Genomic DNA, 22459 nt, shown 5'->3' on the forward strand with positions numbered 1-22459 from the left:
GTGAGATGAGAAATATAAAAAAAAAATTAAAGAAAAAGTAAAAATAAAAGAATAAATAACAAAACTTAATATATTATTCAGACATGCTCATCCTCAATAACTGGTGCATGAAAATACTTGGTTGCAAAAATAGTTGAAATGTGAGAGAGAGAGAAAGGGAAACACAGGATCTCAACAGAAAATTAAACAATTGTTTCCATTGGAGTTCAAGTTTCTCAGTTTCCCTTCTCAGCCAATAGGTGGAGTTGTCTGTACTTTGCTGGTAGCTCCACCCTCAAGTTGCTTGGGTTGAAGGTTTAGTCCTGGAAGTGGAACTCCAGGAGGTAGGGTAGAGCATTTGCCATTCCATGTTAGAAGACTGCTCCCCAGGAATCTCCTTTGTGTTCCACTTATGTGATGTAAGAGCCTGACCATAGCCCTTACATCATCTGTGGACCCCACAATTCCTGGTCCCTGATGTAGTCTACAAACTTGATCTTTCCTGCTCCCACCCTTTTGAATTTTCAGTTAGACACTATTCTCCCAGATGGTCCTGATGGCTGAGCACTGAGACTTCTGTGCCTGTCTCAGAGAGCTGGTCAGTATTGGGTGGATAAAGATGAGGTGATGAAATCTGCAGGCTGGCCATGTAGCTGCAAGCACTGGGCTGGGGTGGTTGGAGGGTTAGGGAGACTGAGGATTGGTTGCCAGACTGATGCTAAACCTGGCAGGACCAAGGGATTGGTGGATGTTGTGCTGGGGAGGAAGATGGGGACTGGGCTAGTGTCAGGGTCCATTAAGTGCTGCCCAAAGTGGGCCCCAGGAAACCATTTTGTGCTGGACCAGCTGAATGGGTGAGCTGAGAGCCTCTTCTAACCTTCCAACCCACTACAGGCAAACTATCTATCCCCTTGCACCTTATGACTTGTGTTGTCGGGGAGAGCCTTGCTGTGTTTAGCCTCTCTAACCTGTGTTCCCCTGGGTAAAATGCTGCCAGCATCTGCCTTTCTTCAGGATTGCTTGGCCCACATAGACTTAGCTGCTAACTCACATATCTGGGTTTCAGTTTCTGTATACTCCACTATGCTGCAGGCCCAAGGTCTCAATGTTGTTTTAATTTGCAATGAGAGATACTACCAGGGATATGCTAACATAAAGGAATGACCATGCGAAGAAGCATCACAATGGTGGCTATTAGCACACCTAGCATTATTAGTCTGTATAATTTACGAATCTTTAATTTTAAAATTTTAGCATTTTATATGTATGCAAATATTACATAATTAGCAATAAACTTTAGGATCCTAAATATCAAATCTAATTTTATTTAAAATACATTTATTTGGATATGCATTTATTTTAATTTTCTTTACTTTTTAATTATATCATGTCCCTTATAGATAATGGTAATTTTTTTTTTTAATTTAGATATAGAGGATTATTAGTGAGCAAAAAAAAATTGAAGAATATTATATTTTTTTTTCTTTTTGGGTGTCAAGAGCTAGGTGCTCAAAAAAATTATTTTTAAAACCATATAGCATCATTTAGAGTGGAAGAAGTACTGAGAAATCTATATGAATTATTTTCTTGGAAGTACAAGTACATACAAGCTAAGCTATTTATTTCCTTGTTGGGTTTTGCTTTTGTTTTATCTTGCTTTGTTTTCTTTTTTCTTTCTTTTATTTATTTATTTTGGGGGGTATATTAAAAGTAGTGAAGCAGGTTTACATTAATTACAAAAACATTATCACTTCTTTAGATTGGGAACTTAGCTTGAAAAGGGTTTGTGTAAATGGGGACTAAAGGAGTGAATTTATGTGATGGAGACTATTTGTTCTGGGTGTAAAAAAATATTTGAGAAGGTTTATGTGAATTGAGTTCAGATCAAGCAGAGATAAATAGATATGGAATTTAATGGTTTATCCTTAGTTAATATTTTATTTCTATATTTGAACATTTTCTTTCCTCTTTGAGACCAAAGCAAGTTTTTTGAAGGAATCACTGAACTCTTGTCTTACCTGTTTGTTTCTCAGAGTGTAAATGAATGTATTCTACATCGTAGCAATGGACCTCATTAGCACCACCACATCCTTATTGATAGCCACAGATTTTTTTACTGAAGGTTTGACAGGGATGAAGATAGAGCTTCTAATGGTGATGGACACCACAATCATGTGAGAAGAACAAATGGAAAAGGCACTTTTTTTTTTTTTTTTTTTTTGCTGGGCAGAGGGGAATCCTAGAATGGTCTTGATGATGTATATGTAGGACAGAACAACATACACAAGGGTCAGAATGAAGGTCAGCACAGCACAAATAATCACGAACTGTTCTATGAGCCTTGTGTCCAAGCATGAAATCTTCAAGATAGGAGATGCATCACAAAAAAAAATAATAATAATCAATAACATTTGAATCACAATATTTCAAATTTAGGAAGAGAATAAGTGATGGGAGTATGGTCAACAAACCATCCATCCAACAGCAGAGGACAAGCTTCCTGCAGACTCTGTGGCTAATGATAGTGACATAATGCAGGGGTTTGCAGATGGCCACATAGCGATCATAGGACATAATGGCCAGAAGAAAAAAAATTCTATTACTCCAAAGATGTCAATAAAAACACTTGAACGACACAAATATTATAAGTAATAGACCTGTCATTGGTTACTATGTTATACAAATATCTAGAGATACAAGCAGATGTAAATGAAATTTTTAATAGGGCAAAATTTCGTAGGAAAAAGTAAATGGGTGTTTTAAGGTAGGGATCCAATAAAGTGAGGGATATGATGTTCAGATTCCCAGTTATACTCAACATGTAAGTGAGAAATAGAAATGCAAACATTGGAATCTGAAGTTGAGAGTCATCTGTTAGTCCCAAAAGAGAGAAGGTTGTTATTGTGTAGTTTTTCATTACTAACTACTGATGTTTATTTAGTCAATCTTCATGTAAAATTTAGAGCTATTTTATCTGAAAAGAGTGACATGAAAGCCCGAAAGAAATAGTCACTACTAGAGACAGAAAATTAATGCACATGTGTTGACAGCCACAGCCAAGTTGGGATGGCGCCTAGCATTTTGCCAGAAGAAGTGGTTGAGAGGTGATGCCAGAAAGCCATTAAGATCATGATAATTAAGTTAAGCTGTGTATAATTGCTGTGACTGGATAATGCTGGAATGAAACAGGCTGTGTATTCAGTTGTATATAGACCCCTGCTTTCAGGCAATAGGGCAGTTCCTGCTACCTTGTGTGCCAGCTACTTTTGAGTTCTTCAGGAAGTTACCCTTGAGTTCCAGTTGAGCTCTCATGGGGATTCCTGGAGAGTTTGTGTTGGTTGGAAAAGTGCCAGTGGAGGGACTTCTGATTGGTGTGTGGAGTTCCTGGAAGGGCCGAGTGGGTGGCGTTCATGTGAGTTTGGAAATAAAGTTTGTTCCTCCTTGAGTGGCTTGTGATTTGTGCCCAGCCAGACTGCAGCACACATGTAGTTTCTTCTGTAAGTTGCAACTGATGTTGTCAATATCCTGATGGGTGTGGCTACTCCTTTTATTCTACATTTGTAATTTATATATAACTGGATTATTCTGCATTGTTGGCTTTGGCTCACAATCTCTTGTGATTCAATAAAATTATAAATTCTTTTTATGGTTAAGATCTTCTGTATTTTAAAGGTGAATATTTAAATGTAATTATTTTTTTCCAGTCTTTCCTAGAATATTTGGTCTAAAATGCAAACATCTAACATCTCATGTGGACTTCATGAATAGGTTTGTCAGTCCACTATGACCTAAATCTCTTGTTTTGCCAACTATGACAAAGCCTGTGTGTATGTAGTTTGTTTTGTATTTTAAAATGTAACTGCCACATTGTTGGCTTACTCCTTTGATTCTCCTTACATTTCTCTGCTAGTATGTAATTTATTGCAGTGTCCACTGGGATACAAATGTGGCTACAAATGAAGAAATGCTTGATCAAGGATATACAGCTGGAAAAAAGTTACTTATATACTTTCAGCCTGTTAAGGATGAAAAATATTCTAACCCCTTGATAACAATAAGATCAAGTAAAACATCAAATTCCAAATGCTAAATAAACTCTCCACAGTCTGCCTGTGTATATCTACTTATTGTGATTTTCAGTTTCAGCATCTGCTTTATTGGAAAGTCTTCTAAAAATCTATGTTAATTGTTCATTTTTTTTTTCCTGTGACAAGTAATTTTTATTTCAATTTTAGCATTTCCCTTGAGAAACTGAGATTGTTGAAATTAGGATGTTATCTTTTTGTTTAAACTAGGATATCTACCCAAACTAACACAATCCTAGATTTATGAGCAGTGTGTAAGAAATATCGTATGAATAGATACATATCTACATAATTTGGCTACACATTCAAAGCTAGCTTAAGTTCTATTTGGGCTTCATATTGAAATTACTTTGTCATTGATTTTAATTATTTAAATTTCATATATCCCTGTTTTTGACATTTTTTTCTTTGCTACTGTGAAAGTATCATATTGTGAAAGAATCACTTATGTTCTTATGTTGTTATGTTCCATGCCAACAAAACTGTTGATTGTCATCTCTTCCTTGTTTTAGCTCTTGAACAGATAAATGTATCTTTGGTGAATTTTTGTTTTCTTGAGGCATCTGTCAGTAATGTATTCAAACTAGAAGGCAAGAAATTTGCATATATGAATTCACAATGTTACATGCTAGACATCTTAAAATGAATATTTTTACATATCTATAAGTGCAATTAATTCTAATTTCAGCCCATTGTATGTTATCAGTTTATAATTTTTTTTTAGTTTTGCAAATTCTTATTTTTTCAAAATTTTACCTATATTAAAATAAACTTATGAATATACCACAAGTTTTAAACCAATTCCTAACAAGATACTATACATCTTTTTGTTTTCCACAATTGTTAAGATGTCTAAAATAAGCATATGTTAATAAACATTTTATGATTTGCACAATGCACAATTTCATGATTCTCAGGAATGTAATTTCAAAGAAAAAAAAATATATATATATGATATGACACTTTTGTGTACATTTACCAGGGCATCATCTATAAAGTTCCTAAGTTCCTATCACTAATTTTCTTCAACTCACATGTGACTGTTATAGTTGCAACACTCAAATCACCGAACCATATGTTAGATCTTTTTGAAAAATTATTGACACCTTTAGTTGATGCAGGTTTTGGTCACATTTGGTTTTAATTCATAAAATTACACCATGGTTAATTCTCTATTCAGTTTATATTTAAGGATTTCATCATTGTCTTCTACAAAAAAAAATTTTCCCCTAGATTTTTTACTTTTGCCTCTTCAATCAATATTTTAATACTATTTCAAAATGAGAGTTAAGAAATTTTCAGTTCTTGAATCAAGTTTTCTAGAGATTTTCCTCAGGTGTCACACAATTTTATTACCATATTCAGATTAATATCTCCAGTATTTATCTTATGTAGATGAACAGGAACAGCCTCCCACCAACCACCATTTTCTAATAAGACTCAATAAGCATATATTGTGAATGTTATTTCTTTTTAAAAATAGTTACTATTTAAAGAGATCACAGTGGATAACCTCTGAATTATATGAACAGTTACTGCAATTAAATCTCAAGTTTTGTTACACCACCATTGGGAAGAAAAGCCAAAAAAGACTTTTTGAAGACCTGTGTCATTCCTAAGAACTATGGGACACAATAACTACAATGGATCATTTTTATTGAAGGGAAGGATACTCTTTTCAGCTTCCTTCTTCTCAATCCAGTTTCTCCTAGAGGTATCATATGGTAGTAAGGTCTATCCTGAACTCTTTCCTGCATGTTAGCCCTTTTCCCCAAAATGTCCCTTACTTATTCCATACTTCTTGTTTTTAAGAGGCAAAGACTAGGGAAATGGTTGTAAGTTTAAAGATTTTTATATTTTAAAATGCAGGGATAACTAATTTTTTCAGTAGCAAATAAAGTGTTACATTGGATATTTTTAGTGCAGATACTCATTTTTTTCCTTTAAAAGGGAAAATTAGGGTGTGAAAGTAATAATGTTCCATCACCTATAATTTCATATTATTGTTACATAACAATAAAAATCAGCATTCCAAAAGACAACCCAATAAGACCTGTGAATCTTTATATAATAATTCAAATAACTAATCACATGTAATTTGGTTAAATCATGTAAAACCAGCTTCTTAGAGAAAATCATTATACAAATTAATAAAAGATGAACTTAAATGAAATAAAATAGCCATTGTATTTATTCTTCTGAGACTTAACAATAGCTTGAACTGATTCTTTAACAAGAGTCCTAATGGGTAATTTGATGAAGATGACCTAATAGCAAAAGTTTATGAATGGTCTTCTTGTCTTAGTGTATGTCCTCCGACCCCATTTCCTATGATTGGTGCTTGGAAAATGTTAGAATTCTTGACTGCTATTGTTTTTGTACAAGTGATTGAACTTAGCAGCACTTAACCACTTAGCTACCTCTTTAGTCCTTTTTTATTTTGAGACAGGGTCGCACTAAGTTGCTTAGGGTCTTACTAAGTTTCTTAGGTTCTTGCTAAGTTGCTAAGACTGGTAACTTGCAGTTCTCCTGCCTGAGCCTCTGGAGACACTGAGATTATATGTGTGCATCACCATGCCTGGCTTCTTCAAGTTTTTCATCTCCAACAAACTGGAAAGATTTTCTAACCAATAACTTTAGTCCAATTTTTACCTAGGAAATATTTTCTAGTTCTCTTTGGATTGAAAATAAAATATTGTTTCAAGTATTTCCCTCTCTTGATTTCAAGGCATTGGTGTTGTGGTCTCTGGATGGGGTGAAGGTTTTTACACTTTTTAAATCTGCATTTATTTGTTAAACCCTAAACTAAATAAATAAATTTCAGAATAAAAATATATTAACATATTGAGGCTTTGATATTTATTTACTAAAGTGCCCTCAAAAACGTTAAACCAAATTATACAGTTGAATTTTATTTATGACCTAGCTATGTAACACACTTAATCTAACACTTAGGACTCTCTCGTGATCACATACAATGTGACAATTTTTCCTCAGTTTATCATTTTAAAAAATTTGTTGTTTATGTTGTTATGATGTATAAAAACTCATGTTTTGGATTTTTTTCTATTTTTCTAAACAGCATGGTTTCATGTTAATTTCTATGTCCTAAAGCATATGACACAGCAAAACATAAGACATAGTAAAAATTCCACATACTTAGAGCTGTCTGATACTTGACAAAGGTGCCCAAATATACATGTTGAAGTAAAGACAGACTGTTTCACAAATGGTGCTGGGAAAACTGAGCATCTATATGGACAAGAATAAAATTAGATTTCAATCTTTCACCCTGCACAAAAGTGAAATCAAAGTGGATCAAAGACCTAATTCTGGAATTAAATTAAAATTTCTGCAATTGTTAGAATAGAACAAAGGGTTAACACTCCAACATATTGGTACAGCCTCCAATTTCCTTAACAAAACCTCCAGAACTCAAAAAATAAAACCAAGAACCAATATTTGGAATGGCTTCAAATTAAAAACTTCTACATAGCAAAGGAAATGATTAAGAGCATGAACAGAGAATCTAAATAAAGGGAGAAAGTCATTGTCAGCTTCTCCTCTGATAAGAGATTAATATCTAGAATATATAAAGAACTCAAAATGCTTAACACCAAAACCAAATAACCAATCAATAAGTGGGCAAAAGAACTAGACAGAAATTTCTCAAAAGAAAAAAACACAAATGATCAACATATGAAAAACTATTTAAAAACTCTAGTGATCAGTAAAATGCAAAACAAAACTACCAGAAGATTTTATCTTACTCTTGTTGTAATGGCAATATCAAGAAGTGAAATAATATAAACGCTAGAGAGGATGTGGTGAAAAGGGTACAGTCATATAATATTGATTGGACTGTAAAATAGTACAACTACTTTGGAAAGCAGTATGCAGATTCCTCAAAAAATCAGGAGTGGGCCACCATATGACCCAGCCATTCCACTCCTTGGTATTTATTCAAAATAACTAAAATCAGCATATGATAATGATATAGTTTTATCACTTTTATAGCATATAATTTGCAATAGCCAAGTTACAAAAGCAGTGCATATGAATATGCTAAGAAAATGTGATATATATTATATATATATATATATATATATATATATATATATATATATACTAAAGTTTTACTGAGCCATAAAAAAGAGTGAAATTATGGAATTTTCTAGTAAACTGATGTAGCTGTATAACATCATACTAAGTGAAATAAGCCAGACTCAGACAATCAAGGTTGGATTTTTATTTTTTATTTTTCGTATGCAGAAGCTAGAGCAAAATAAGAGAAAAATGTAAGGGGTCATAAAGGTATGGGGAAAATTTAGTGGAGGAGAGGAAGATGAGAGAGAGAGAGAGAGAGAGAGAGAGAGAGAGAGAGAGAGAGAGAGGAGTGATAGGAAAAGGGGAGGAAATGTTGAATGGCGGTATGACCTGGGTTCAAAGGGGCTGGCTGTATCAATAACTAATAAAAGGGTGAAGAAACCACACAGCACACAAACCTAAGTTTCTAAGGCAGGATGGCTCAGCTCTGCTAAGTGACCCCAAGGGTCAGCTCCAGTGCTGGAAGAAGCAATACAGCAAGCACACCTCAAACCTTCTATTTATTGGGGAAAAGATATTAAAAAATGTTCCAGCTAAATAAGGCAAGGTTTCAAAGCAAGCAGTCTTGCTTGGTGATGTCTTGTGGTCAGCAGTTTGACTGATATCTTGGAAGGCCACACCCATGTCAGGTGTTATGTTGGAACAAAGGCAGAGTGAGAGAAATGACACACATAGGTCACACATCCCAATTAGGCAGCAATGTCAGTCCAGTTCCCTCATACACTCAAAAGCGCAGAGCTCACACACACAACCCATGGATGGCTTGCAACAATGTACATGTATAAATATACCACAGTAAATTCCACCTTTATGCATATCTATAAAGCACAAAACAATAATAAATAAATAAGTTAGGGAAAGTAAAACCAGAAGGGTAGGAGAGGAGAATAGGGAAAGGGAGGAGAGTAGGGACTGGGGGAGGGAGCACGTGGGACTGAAGTGGAATAAATTAAATTCCCTGCAGGTACAATTGTAGCAAAATGAATCCATTTACAACTATAATTGACTAATAAAAATAAATATTTTAATTACTTTGAGAATTACCAAAAATAGGAAAGATACATTATTTTTATAAAGTGAGTGCTTTTTCTTTAGCAATATATCAATTTTTACTACCACTCATGAGCTTTTCCAACCTTTACTATTAACCCATTGGAAGTCAGAAATACTAAAGGCACTGCCATAAACAACCTCAGGTGTCAGGGATATAAGGGAGAAAGAAGTAGAAAAATAATATATCTTGGAAGGCTGGAGTCTGAGTTCTACATCATGTGAACTTCTTGTAAAATTTCATGATGGTTTGGTAGATCTGAGTGTTGTTTTATGACTTTTGTGCCTTTATTTATTTTTTAAAATGGTAAGTTTTTATCCTTTGAAAAGTGATTTGGCTAGGTGAGTTGTACATGTCTGTAATCCTATAAATTCAGGGGACTGACGCAGAGGATGATCACTTGTTCAAATCCAGCCTCAGCAACTTAGTGAGACCCTTTCTCAAAATAAAAGATAAATGGGCTGTGTTCAATCTCTGCTGTCAAAATAGATAGATAGATAGATAGATAGATAGATAGATAGATAGATAGATAGATGATAGATAGATAGATAAATTATTAGAGATAGTTCAGTCTTAAATCACCCCTGAGTTGCATCCACAGTGCCTAAGAAAGAAAGAAAGAAAGAAAGAAAGGTAAATTGTATTGCCATAGATATTTCCATAGAAAGGAATGAGAACATACAGCTTTGAACCCATTGCATTTTCTAGGTCAGAAAACTACATATTCCTTTGTGCTTAGTTTCACCCTTTAGAAGTTAAGAGAGAGATTAAAAGCAAAGCACCCTGAAGTCACAAACTACATTTTCATTAAAGAAACAAGTTATGGTTTCTATTGAAGAAACTTCAATTACTTACAGATGTGGAAGGTTCTTATTTTAAAAATATATATTACATTATTGTTACATTATTGTTACATAGTGAAAAAGTTTTTTAACATGCTTCAACTTTATTGTGTATATTATTTCTTCTTAAATAACTCACTCCTTTTTGTTTGATTGTTTGTTACTGATTAAATCTGTGATGGGCTGGGGATGTGGCTCAAGCGGTAGTGCGCTCACCTGGCATGCGTGCGGCCAGGGTTCGATCCTCAGCACCACATACCATCAAAGATGTTGTGTCCGCTGGGAACTAAAAAATAAATATTAAAAAATTTCTCTCTCTCTCTCTCTCTCTCTCTCTCTCTCTCTCGTCTCTCACTCTCTCTTTAAAAAAATCTGTGAAGAAATGTGGAAGGAGATATGAGAGAAGACATCAATAAGTACAGGAGGGGTTCATGAGAGCATCAACAATAAACATTTCCATAGAAATTCTTCACAGACCAGAGAAAATACTTGAAGAAACTTTGGTAGCAGATGATCTATAATAAATAATTAAGGGTGAAATACTATGCTTTTCATTTGCCAATATTAAATAAGATTAATAAGATTGTGAGCATTTATACAACTTTTATGTTTAATAAGGTGCATGTGATTTTCAGCCTTTAACTATTTCAAGAACTTATTTGTGTAACACATGATATATATCTCCAAGCACTTAACTCATCATTCCAGCTTTCATATCTGATATGGTTTATGTTATTCAATCCCATTTTCTTTAACCCATTACATCAGAATGACTTCTTATTTCTCCTTCAAATATCAGACAGATCCCTTTAATTATTCAAAATGAAAACGAATAGTGATATTTAATATTTGTTAAATAAGAGGCAACAAAACATGGTCAGGACCTTCCAATTCCTTCTTATGCTTACCATCAAGAATAATATTAACAATGGTCCTCCAAGTAGTTTAGATGAGATGTGGGCAATATATTTGATGCCCAATGTGAAAAAAAAATTCTCACTAAAGAATCCATTATGTTTTAGTGCCTCTATCAGAGCTACCAATGTTGCAGGTTCTGGTCAGGGATGAAGGGGGATAAGAAAAATAAAAACTCACAGATGCATATTTTGAGATAATAGCTGGGGTCAGGTGGAATGCTGCTCTCTGGTGGAGAATCAGGTTTAAAGAGTTATGCCAGCAATTTTTATTTATATACGTATCATTATTAGATTTAAGACTATGCAAGCATTATTCTTTGTATTTAGGAATTTTATAGCATTAGCAACATCATGCAACTTTCTCAATGTTGCATTCTACAGTTGCAATGTGCAATATTGGAAGCTTTGTGTAGCTCTTAAGAAAGTCTGTTGTCTGAAGTTACTGTTAGGCAGGCAGGTTCAGGAGCAGTGGAGCTGGTGAAACATTGTGATTGTCTAGCAAGAAAGTTCCTCTATTCCCAGGAGTTGTGTGCCTGACATCAAGGTTGAGGCTAATAAGACTCTAGCACAGAGCCTCCTTATGGAGGACATTACCATAGCAGCTAGGAATCCTGCAATTTTGCACAGAAACTTTCCCAGGCACCAAGCATGCCACAGCCATGAGGTCATCAGAGACCCCAATCTCAGACACTGCTCTGCTCTCCCATTCTTTATCCTTATCTTTAGAGACTCTGATAAGACACTTTGGTTCCATTTGATTTCTGAGCTCTTCTCTCTCTCTCTCTCTCTCTCTCTCTCTCTCTCTCTCTCTCTCTCCTTTGTAATAATTTTTTTGTTTTGTTTTTGCAAGATTTTTCAAATCTTTCTTAGCAATGCAATAACTTAAATGCTACTTTTAAAAACTGTCAGAGTCTAGGTTAACTCATTAGAGAATAGTCTAATTATTTAATACAATGTGTGGGCAACTCTAGATTATCTTTATAACCACACTAAAATGCACTCCTGGCATTGCTTAAGCATTCCAGGCTCTGGGCCATGCCATGGGAGTTGGTTCCTTTGAGAATGTCTGTCAGCATGAATAAAGCAAAAATTCCTCAGGAGCACTGATTGAGTACTTAGAAGACTTATTAGAATCCATTTTTTAGTGTTCATCACAATAATTTAGGTGACTTTCTGTAGATAAATAAAAATAATTTATATTTATTAATTTCGGTAATGATGGGCAGCCTACCATATGATTTCAAACAACTACAGTCATGGTTATTTTACACACTCACCAGAACTGTCATGTTGTGGTAGGAAAAACCCACCTCCTGACGAACTGGTGGTGGCTTCCACTTTCTGAAGAGATGTACCCATCCTGTCTGTCGGCTAACATTCCCTGAGATGACAAATAACTAGGGATATGTGCTGGCAAGTTGGTCTCATCTGTAAAAACAAACAAACAAACAAACAAAAAACCCAGCATTCTGTCAACCAAAATGAATGTCATTGTCCCCCAGGCTTTCCAGATGAACAGGAGATACTACTGCTTTGGTCACTCCACAAATGAAGTAAGGGAAGATCAACTCTGGCCAAACTATCCAGGTGTGTGGTATTCGGGAGATGCAAAGCAGGGCTTTTGGGCTCTGGGAAACATAAGCTGATGTTCTAGTTTATTACCTACTGGACGCAACTCCAAATTTCAAAACAAATATATAAAAAGATAAAAGGCTCAAGAATTTTCATAGAATAGTAACTAAATCTTTGAATGATACTTGATTTGATATCTGAGTTTGCACAAATTAGTCTAGATGGCCTCTTCCTGACTCACAATTACAATCCCAGTGAATTCCCTTTACAATCCCCTTTATAAAAATGCTGTAAAGGGGAATCCTGGGAAGTCTAGGGTCACTCGTGGCTCTCCACCACCGTCCTATGAGGCTATTTTACTCTGATTTAGATTTTACTCATAGCCACCAGGATAGTCTAATGAGGTTTTAATAAAAAGTATTAATCTTTAAATTTTAGCTTTATTCCAGGCTGTTATTTTTAATTAACAATATTTCTGCAGCTTGAAACGAATGAGTCACCCTTCTGAAATGGGCTGAGACTATAAGACACACAATCTGGAAAAAAATGACTGCAGAACCACAAACACTTGACCACAGCATCCCGTGCCACACTTCTGCTGACGCACCTGTGTTGGTAATGCTGCAGTCCTGGTTCCTCCGCCGGGTGTGGTATATGCTGACCACCCACACCAGCGACGTGCCCACCGCACAGCAAACCACAGCTATGATCACCACGCCCACAGTGGCCCAGCCGTCCTCGTCCAAAGACAGGGCGGTCATCTGAGGAGAGTCGCAGGTGGGAGTGGGGATCACACTAAGGCGCACGTTGCCCCTCTCAGTGCCAAGGGTTTTGGACATTTCACACGTGTATTTTCCAGCATCGCTGACATCAGAGTCCACGATAATCAGCAGCTGATTGCCTGCTGCAAAAAAAAGTGTCTTTCGGTCACCACCAAAGGGCTGTCATCTTTGGTCCAGTTCAGTCTGGGCGGAGGGCTACCGCCAGTAATGCACTGCAGCAAGGCCGTCTCGCCCTTGGTTACCATTCGGTCTAACAGAGGCCGCAAGAAGGATGGCATTTCTGAAAGGGCAAGTTACGGTTTTAATTTCCTAAATGAAATCTGGTTCCCATATCACGACAACTAGCATTTTTATTCAAATTGCAGCCTAAGATCTTGAGCTCCCCAAAGAGGCTGGACATATCTCTTTAAGAGCCTAAAAACAATGCAACCTTTGGATTTTTGTTACTCTGCTTTCATTTACTCCTAACACCAGGTAAGGAAGATAATTACTACTTTCAGCTCAATCTTCCTTCTTGCCAAGGTTAGAAAACTGGTAGTGGGGGAAGTTGATAGTTGATAAAATAGTTTTTAAAAATAGAAAAAAATATATTAAAATAATTTGAAGAACTAGAGTGTGTTGGCAGATTTATAAAAAAAAAAAAAAAAAAAAAACCTCCAGAATGCTTATATTCTTAAGGTGAAACTTTGTATTGTCAAATGCGCTTAGGTCTAAATTAAAATTCTAAAAATGATTTACTTTTATTATTTGATATCTTAATAGGTTACTTTAACTTTTTCAAAGATATGTTATTACTATAAATGTAATCACAATTGTAAGAAGCATTTGTTTAGGTAAAAGATTAAACAAGAACCTTGGTTTCTAGAGTGGTATGGGAGGCTGAGAAGGGAGAACAGATCCTTCCCAATATGTTCATACATTTATTTTTTGTTCTTTATAGTGTTAAAAGATGTGGAGAATATGCAACATGCCCAGTAGAAGGCAGTAATCCTGGCAAAAATGAAAGATGTCAAAGCTTTTACTTTTCCCCTCTCCTAGAGATGGAAAAATTCACCTCCTGGGCCATTGATGTAGAGGTGCAAAGCTCTGCTGGTTTCACAGCTTTTGGGGAAGCCCAACAGACAGTGCCCTACGATTTTCTTCCCACCAAGGCTCTGGTGTGAGCCCATAATATTTGCAGGACTGACACAAACTGCAAAGTGGCCAGGAATCCTCTTACCCAGCACAGTCAGAGTTGCATTTGCAGAAATGCTTCCTGCACTGTTCTGAGCTGTGCAGCTGTACACCCCAATGTCCTCTATCTTCACATCTACGATGAAGAACACGTCGTCCTCGGGCATCACGTGCATGTGTCTCTCCCTTGCGGCAGGAAAGTCAGTACCTCCGTCCTTCTGCCAGGCTATCTGAGGAGTGGGGTGTCCCACGGCTGTGCACTCCAAGCGTGCCATGGCCCCGGCTCGGATGGTGAGGTCCATGGGGGTTTTGGTGAATGAGGGAAGCACTGAAATCAAAAGGCAGCACAGGCATGAGTGTCAGGGCCTTGGGAGGGTCCGCCTGCATCCACCCCAATTCCTTCGTATTCCAAATGCCCCTGACAAAGGTAGGACAGGCTTAGTTCTGACTTCAGGACAGGGAAACTGAGACAGATGCAGTAACCTGCTCAGGATTACACAGGGATAGAAGTGAGGGAGTCAGGATGAAAGACAGGTCATGTGATCCTCAAAGTGAAGGGCTCCCTGCTATAATTCTGGCCACTTTTAGTTTAATCAATAACTAAGATCTTCAGCAAGTCAATTGATCTCTTTCTACTATGACTATTCATTTCATCTAGTTTTTTAAATTTTTTCTTAAGTCAATCTTAGAGGCCCTAACATTTTAAGACTTTAGATATGTTCTATACTATGATTTTAATTCAAAATATTATATGTGCCAGGCCTCAATAATTATTTGTTGAATGAACGTGTTAATGAATCACACAAAAAGCTTCTGTCATGCAGATACTAAAGGTTAAATGATAAAGTGGTAAGGGTCCTCTTATAAAACTATGCCTGGGGTTGGGGTTGTGGCTCAGCGGTAGAGTACTTGCCTAGCAAGTGTGAGGCACTGGGTTCAATACTCAGCACCACATAAAAATAAAATAAAAGTTAGTGTGTCCACCTACAACTAATATATATATATATATATATATATATATATATATATATACACATATACATATATATATACACACACACACATATATATAAACACACACACCCATATATATGTATATGTGTGCATATATATATATATATATATATATATCTGTATGCCTAAAACACATAGGAAATAGTAATATAACTTTATTAACAATAGCTGACATTAACTGTATTTATAGGTACTAACTAGATTCTAATGCATTCTGCTAAGTACTTTATACACAATATTTTACTTAGTGATCATAATATCTATGAGGTGGGCACTATTATCCTTAATTAGAAGACTGGAAACAGAGGTACAGAGAGGTTGAGTAATTTGCTGAAAGCAACACAACTTTAGCCTGGAGTGACAGGATTCACATTCAGATCTCTGAGTTAAAGGCAGTGTGTTTTGATGATACACTTGGTGGCCCCTCCAATCAGGGTGGTAGATTGTGAACTCCCACACACCAAAACATGTCTGCTACATTTCTGAGTCTGATTCATCCTATCATATTGAGTGAGGTGTCAACAGTGTAATAACTGCTGGCTTAGATAGAAATAATTGAGAATCTTAATTTTGTGGAGTAAGAGGTAGGGAAAGGAAGAGTTAGGTGGGAAACTATGAGACAGGAAAGACAGGGTTAGGAATGAGAGAGGGAGAAAGAAAACCATGTGTTTTCTGTTTCTACAAGTTGTCTTCCAATGCAAAAAGGAAAAGTAGGATTACATACTATTCACTGTAAGCTTGGCTTTGACAGAGTAGGAGGAACCACAGTGATTGGAGATGACACACTGGCAAATTCCACATTGCGCAGCTGAAGAATGGTGGTGTATTCCATCATCTCGCCACCCTGGGCCCGGAAGTGTGCATGATTTTCCATCTCAGCATCGTGCAGTAGTTCATTGTCTTTTTTCCAGGCGAAAGTCATTGGGGAATCACTGCTGCTGGCAGCTGAGCAGATAAAACTCTAATTGGAGCCTTTTATTGCTGACTGCGTTTCTGGCTGAACCGTGATCTGGGGTTTGGGAAAATCATCTGTTTGAAATGGAGAGGAGGAAACAACAATGTGAAGGCTCCAGAGTCTGAACACTGTTCAAACCTGAGTACCAAGGAGTGCAAAACCAACAGCATCTTAGGCTCAACATTTGTGTGTGTTTTACAGACAGCCCAGCAGATGTGGCCGAAGCAATAGCCTGGGACAATGTTTGTAAAGCAATCTACTCATGTCACCTGGAGACAGACTGATCTGCCTGCTGTGGTTACCTGGGAAAAGACTGCTGTCTTGAAACTACCAGAAAACCCAGTTTTTTCCAGATGCCTTGTGCTTTGTATAAATGTAAGAAGAAAGCAGTTAAGAAGTCACAAGGGAAATGAGACAATATTTAAAACTAAGCAATGTGGTAGCATCACAATGGTTGACAGCAATTAAGTGATTATTTCTAAAGAGCCAGCAGAGAGGATTTTCAATGTTCCCACCACCAAGAACTGGTGCATGTCTGAGGTGACAGATACACGTCACCCTGATCATAAACTATAATTTGTCCTGTATTCTCCACAAATAAGGAACAGCAAAATTAAGAAAGCAAATATCAATCGTAATAATCAGTATCACCAAAGAGAGTAATTAACACCCCATCTACCAAAAACAGAGCCAATATTAAAAACAAGTAATTTAGGTAGAGCCAAAAAAAAAAAAAAAAAAAACAGAAGAAGAAAAGAAAATCCTGTAGTAAATGAGAAGCATCTCCAAGTCTAACAGTGAGACACTAGTTCTGGCCTGGAGTTCAGAGCAGCCAATCAATCACGCTGCTGTGCTACCCTGTCAAAGCTACATTATAATTAGAGCTGAGCAAGTCTTTCATTCTAAGCCGTTATTTTTAGTTCTCTGTTACTTTTTGGAAAAGTCACCTTTTTTGAACTTTAGTTTCTCAGAGATGGAATAAACCCAGAAGGAAACTGATCTCCCAATATGTATTATTTGGGTTATCTGAAATAAATAACCTTTTATGTGTGTGAATGAAGCATGGAGGATACTCTGATAAAGCCAGTGCTGGCAATTTTCAATGCTATTCTGCATGTTGTAAACAAGATTTTCCTAGAATTCTCATCTGATAAAACAGGGTTCAGACTCATAATGTATAGGTTAATGTATAGGTATTTGTTTCAAACTAATAAGGAGCTTATTCTTAAGATTAAAGAGCTGAGAAATAAGGAACATGAGAATGGAGTAACTCAGGCCTTTACAGATGAATGCCAAAAGCTTATTTGGATCCAAGAGCTACATCAGAGATTTTATTTCCAGAAACTACTGATACTATTTAATGCTGCAACCAAATATATATATATATATATATATATATATATATATATATATATATATATATATATATATATATTGTAGGCAAAGCAGTGTTGAGTAGATATGTAAATGCTAGTGTAAAATATGGTTCTGAAGTATCTTCACACATGCTTAAATTTAAGCAAATTTGGACTGCATGTTTTATACACACATTTATTTTTATAAAGATTTCCCTAGTAGCTAACAGTGAACAGCAGTGTAGTGTTATATAGTAGATAGAATACTACATCAGAGATGGAAACCTCAGTTTTTAATTGTAATCTGCTACTGACTAGCAATGTGAACTTTGGATAAGTAGACTTGCAATGCAGCTATTCTCAAGTGCTAGAACAATGGACCTTAAAATCATTTACCATGAATTCAAATTTGCTATTACTTGTAATGCTTTACTCACCAACAGTTAATTTTAAAGCACCCTATAAATCCTTAGCTACAAAATTTTCTCTTTTCTACAAGTTTTACAATAAACCCTAGAGTTGAGAAGAGCAGAAAGCAGTTAAGAAACTTCTAGGCTCCTGGTCTATCTTTGAATGCTACTATCAGGAACTGCAATTTCTCCCATGTTCTCCATAATGAGGAACAGCAAAATTAAGAACGCAAACATCAATCATAATAATCAGTGTCACCAAAGACAGTAACACCCATCTACCAAAAACAGAGCCAATATGAAAAAGCAGTAACAGAGCCTTCACTTCATAGATGCAGAGACTAAAAAGGGCTGGGACTATCATTCAGTGCTCTAAGATCCAATTTCATTCCCTTTCTACCAAACTACCCTGATGCCAAAACAAAGATGAAGAAATTTTAGAAAACTCTCTTTCCCATCTGTAAAATCAGAATAATCAGCCAACTAAAGATCCATTTTCGTTAACCTCAGCAGAAATAAAAAGCTTTATTAAGAGAATGCAAATCTATTCAGAACCATTATTTGAACAAATGGGAAGAAAAAAAAGAATGAATAAAAATCAAGGGCAATATTTATACTCACCACACACAAAGCCATCTGGGCTAACAGCAAAAATACTTCTTTGGAAAGACTAGGATTCGATTCACTTCTTTCTTTGAATCACTATGTGGCTATCTGCAAACCTCAGTATGAAACTTCTATTATGAGGAACAAAGTCTGTAACAATCTTGTAACCAATTCATGGTTAGCTAGTTTTATCATTATGTTTCTCTCAGTGATCTGGGGCCTCCAATTGAATCTCTGTGACTTCAACACAAATGAGCACTCCATCTGTGACTCTTCTCCTTTTTTTGATGATTGCTTGCCTGCCACAAAATTACTAAAAGTCTTAACATTTTTCTTAATAGCACACTCATAGTATTTTAGAATTGTTGATTCCTTCCTACATACTCATTCTTGGACATCTGAACATTTCCTCTGTCCTGCAAAGGAAAATATGCCTTGTCCATTTGTTCTTCCTCTATGATTGTGGTATTCATTCCTTTGGGCTTTGCATGTAAAAACATATGCCATCATGGAATAAGGTAGTGGATGAGTAGAGGCCAGACCATATTGATTGCTCTGCCTTTGAATTGGAACAACAGTTGTGCAGCTCCACAAGGAGACAGGAGAGCAGAGCTGTATTCCAACTCAGCCACAAAAAATAATGGATTTTTATAAAAATAAGAGAGTTGCAATTTTCGGGGGAGTCTGAGTAATAGTCTACAAGAACACCTGGAGTGGCCTGCTCAGAGGAAATGGGGACCTTCCTTTCTGAATGCTGGGAGGGGGTGCAGATATCATAAAGATCTCAAATATTATAGACCACACCATCAGATAGATATGCAATTTACAATTTTAAATACAGAACTACAAACCCCCATAACATGGAGCAGATCTACACTGGAGATGTTATCTGCACTCCCTGTTGAAGACAGTGAGAACTGGTACAAGAATTACATCTTAAAAGGGACAAGATTATTTGCTGAGACCATGAGTGATCTATACCCCTTTTTGTACCTTCTATTGTATTCTTGACATCCCCTGGACCCAGAAGACTACAGCAATTTCTCATTTTTTTTCCTCCTTTTTTTTTTCTTCTCTTTCTCTCTCACTTGAATGGCAAACCCCAGTACAATAATAAGACCAGATAACCCACTTGAATCAAATGTATGAAATATGATATGTCAAGAGCTTTGTAATGTTTTGAATAACCAATAAAAAAAGGACCAGATGGAGATGGGGAGCAAAGGAGGTAATATTGGGGATTGAGACTGAAAAAATAACATTTTATTCATTTATGAATATTCAAATGAACCACATAATTATATAAAACTATCATGTATGAATACAAAATAATTTTTTAAAAAATTTCAACAGGAAAAATGAGACCAAAGGAAATATGAGAAATCTTGCAGAATCTCATCATTAGAAAGGGGGAATAAACTCTTTTTTTGGTTAGAAAAATTATGCCCTTCATTAAACATGCTCTTAAAATAGACAATCAACCTAAGTCACCAGTATTTCTACCCCATTTCTAAAGATTCATTTGCAATAGCACATCCAGGTAGATATAGCACAATTCCAAGGATTAAAAAACAAATCAAATTCAGCATACACAACAAACATACTGTACTTAAAGGATTCAGTAAATGAAACAATGTAACAGACCCAAAATTATCCCATAGAAAAATCAGACATAGACAATAAAAACAGCACAAAAACTAATGTGAAAGAAAAAGTATTTTTTATTTTTTTATTTGTTCTTTTTAGAAATGCATGAGAATTGAGTGTATATTGATATTTTTACACAAACATGGAGTACAGGAAAATATTTGAGGAGTTTTTTTCAGATATCAATTTTATGAGTTTTATTTTTACATTATAGTCTCGATTTTCATTTTATCTTGTTGATATGCCTATCTTCTAACTAATAGCATATTTACTGACAGTATCTGTCACAAGGCCATACACCTGAGAAGATGATAAATATTTTAGTTTTCCAATTTCTGTTCTCTACTTATCACGACTTCTAATGAATTCAAAAGTCCTTAATGAAATGTTACAGTATATAAAGAATAACATACATGAGAATCAAAGACTTAAAATTAGGGTGATAAAGTCAGGAAAGAAAACAATCAATAATTAAACAAACAAAGACTAAACAAGAAGGAATGTATGATCAAATAAGCATTATAGGTAAGGCTGAAGGAGGACCCAGATGTTGCCCCAGCTAACTCCATTTTTGCCTTTGTAACTTGTTCTTCTTCTAGATACTTTCCAGTTTATCTCAAATTTTGGAAATAGCAATCCCTCTGGGCTTACACCCTATGATTGGAAACAAGGGTGCTCTCTCTCCCTCCTAAACTTGGTTTGGATGTGAGCTGTCCCATAAACATTTCTGGGTTAATGCAAGAATGTTTCGAGGTAAAAATGATTGGGTTGTGAGAGCTGTAACCTAATCAGTCCATCCTAGTATAAAAGGATTGACTGTGTGGTAACTGTAGGCAATTAGGGCATGGCTGGAGGAGTTGGATCCCTGAAGATGTGCCCTGGTAGGCTTGATTTTCCCAGCAGCCCCTTCTCAGCAGCCTGTCTCTATTTCCTGGCCAGTGGAACAGCTTTCTTCCATCCCACCCTTCCTTCATGATGTTCTGGATCATCTAGGGCCCAGAGCTAAGGAGATTTTCCACCATGAATTCGACCTCAGACACTGTGAGCTAAAATGAATTGTTTATCCTCTAAGTTATTTTGATGAGGTGTTTTGGTTACAGGGATGAAAAGCTGACGAAAACAGAGTGGGAGCACTCATTTCATTACAGGAAACATCCTCAAGCAATGATAATTTCCCGGGTGCCAACAGGCTCTCATAGAATCAGACCTCAGATAATGATCAATCAGACTACAGTGTGACCACAACTCCTGGACTCTGCATATTACTTGCCCCCTGCTTTTGTCCTTCCCCAATGAAATCCTGAAGCCTTTGTCAGGACCCCAAAGACAGGACTTAGAATGTTGCTTCTCCTGTTTTTTCCTATTGTGGCCACACTAAATAGATTCCTTTCTTTCTTCACCACCACTTTTGTCTGTCTGATTGGCCTCTCAAGGTGGTAGATGGCAAAATCTGGGCTACTGGGACCTCCAAAGTCAGGTCTCCAGCCAAGGATTTTTTAGTTCAAATGCCTTATTTAACCAAGAGATAAAAGAGAGAAAATTTTAAATATCAAAAACAAGAAAGAGATAAAATGGATCTAAGAAACAGTAACAAGAGGACAGGCAAAGGAGATGACTTAATATATTCATAGTAGGGGTTCTGAAAAGAACAGAACAATCACTAAAAAGAGGACAAATGCTGAGAACTACAATTCAAGAAAAGTTTCTTGAAATTAAAAAAATTGAAACTCCACAAATAAATTGCCTAAGAGCAATGAAAAAGACATAGTCTGTAAGATAAACACACTTTAAAGAAAAAAAGTCTATTCATCATCCAGGTAAAAATGTCAAATTACTCAAAAGGAAAAGAAAATTAGATTACCAATAAACCATACTGACATAAGACCCTGTGAGTCAAGACTTCTATATTTAGCCAAGCCCAATTTCAAGTATAAAGACAGACCTTAAACTGCTGTCAACATGTA

General features: G+C 36.0%; 2 pseudogenes; both read right to left on the reverse strand.

Moving 5' to 3' along the window:
• Positions 1-1922: 1922 nt before the first annotated feature.
• Positions 1923-2896, reverse strand: LOC144252429 (olfactory receptor 6C2-like; annotated as a pseudogene).
• A 6904-nt stretch (positions 2897-9800) lies between these two features.
• The window catches only part of LOC144252462 (leucine-rich repeats and immunoglobulin-like domains protein 3), a 28293-nt pseudogene continuing 15634 nt past the window's right edge, over positions 9801-22459 (reverse strand).

This window comes from Urocitellus parryii, unplaced genomic scaffold, assembly GCF_045843805.1.
Source record: "Urocitellus parryii isolate mUroPar1 unplaced genomic scaffold, mUroPar1.hap1 Scaffold_43, whole genome shotgun sequence".
NCBI classification, from domain to species: domain Eukaryota; kingdom Metazoa; phylum Chordata; class Mammalia; order Rodentia; family Sciuridae; genus Urocitellus; species Urocitellus parryii.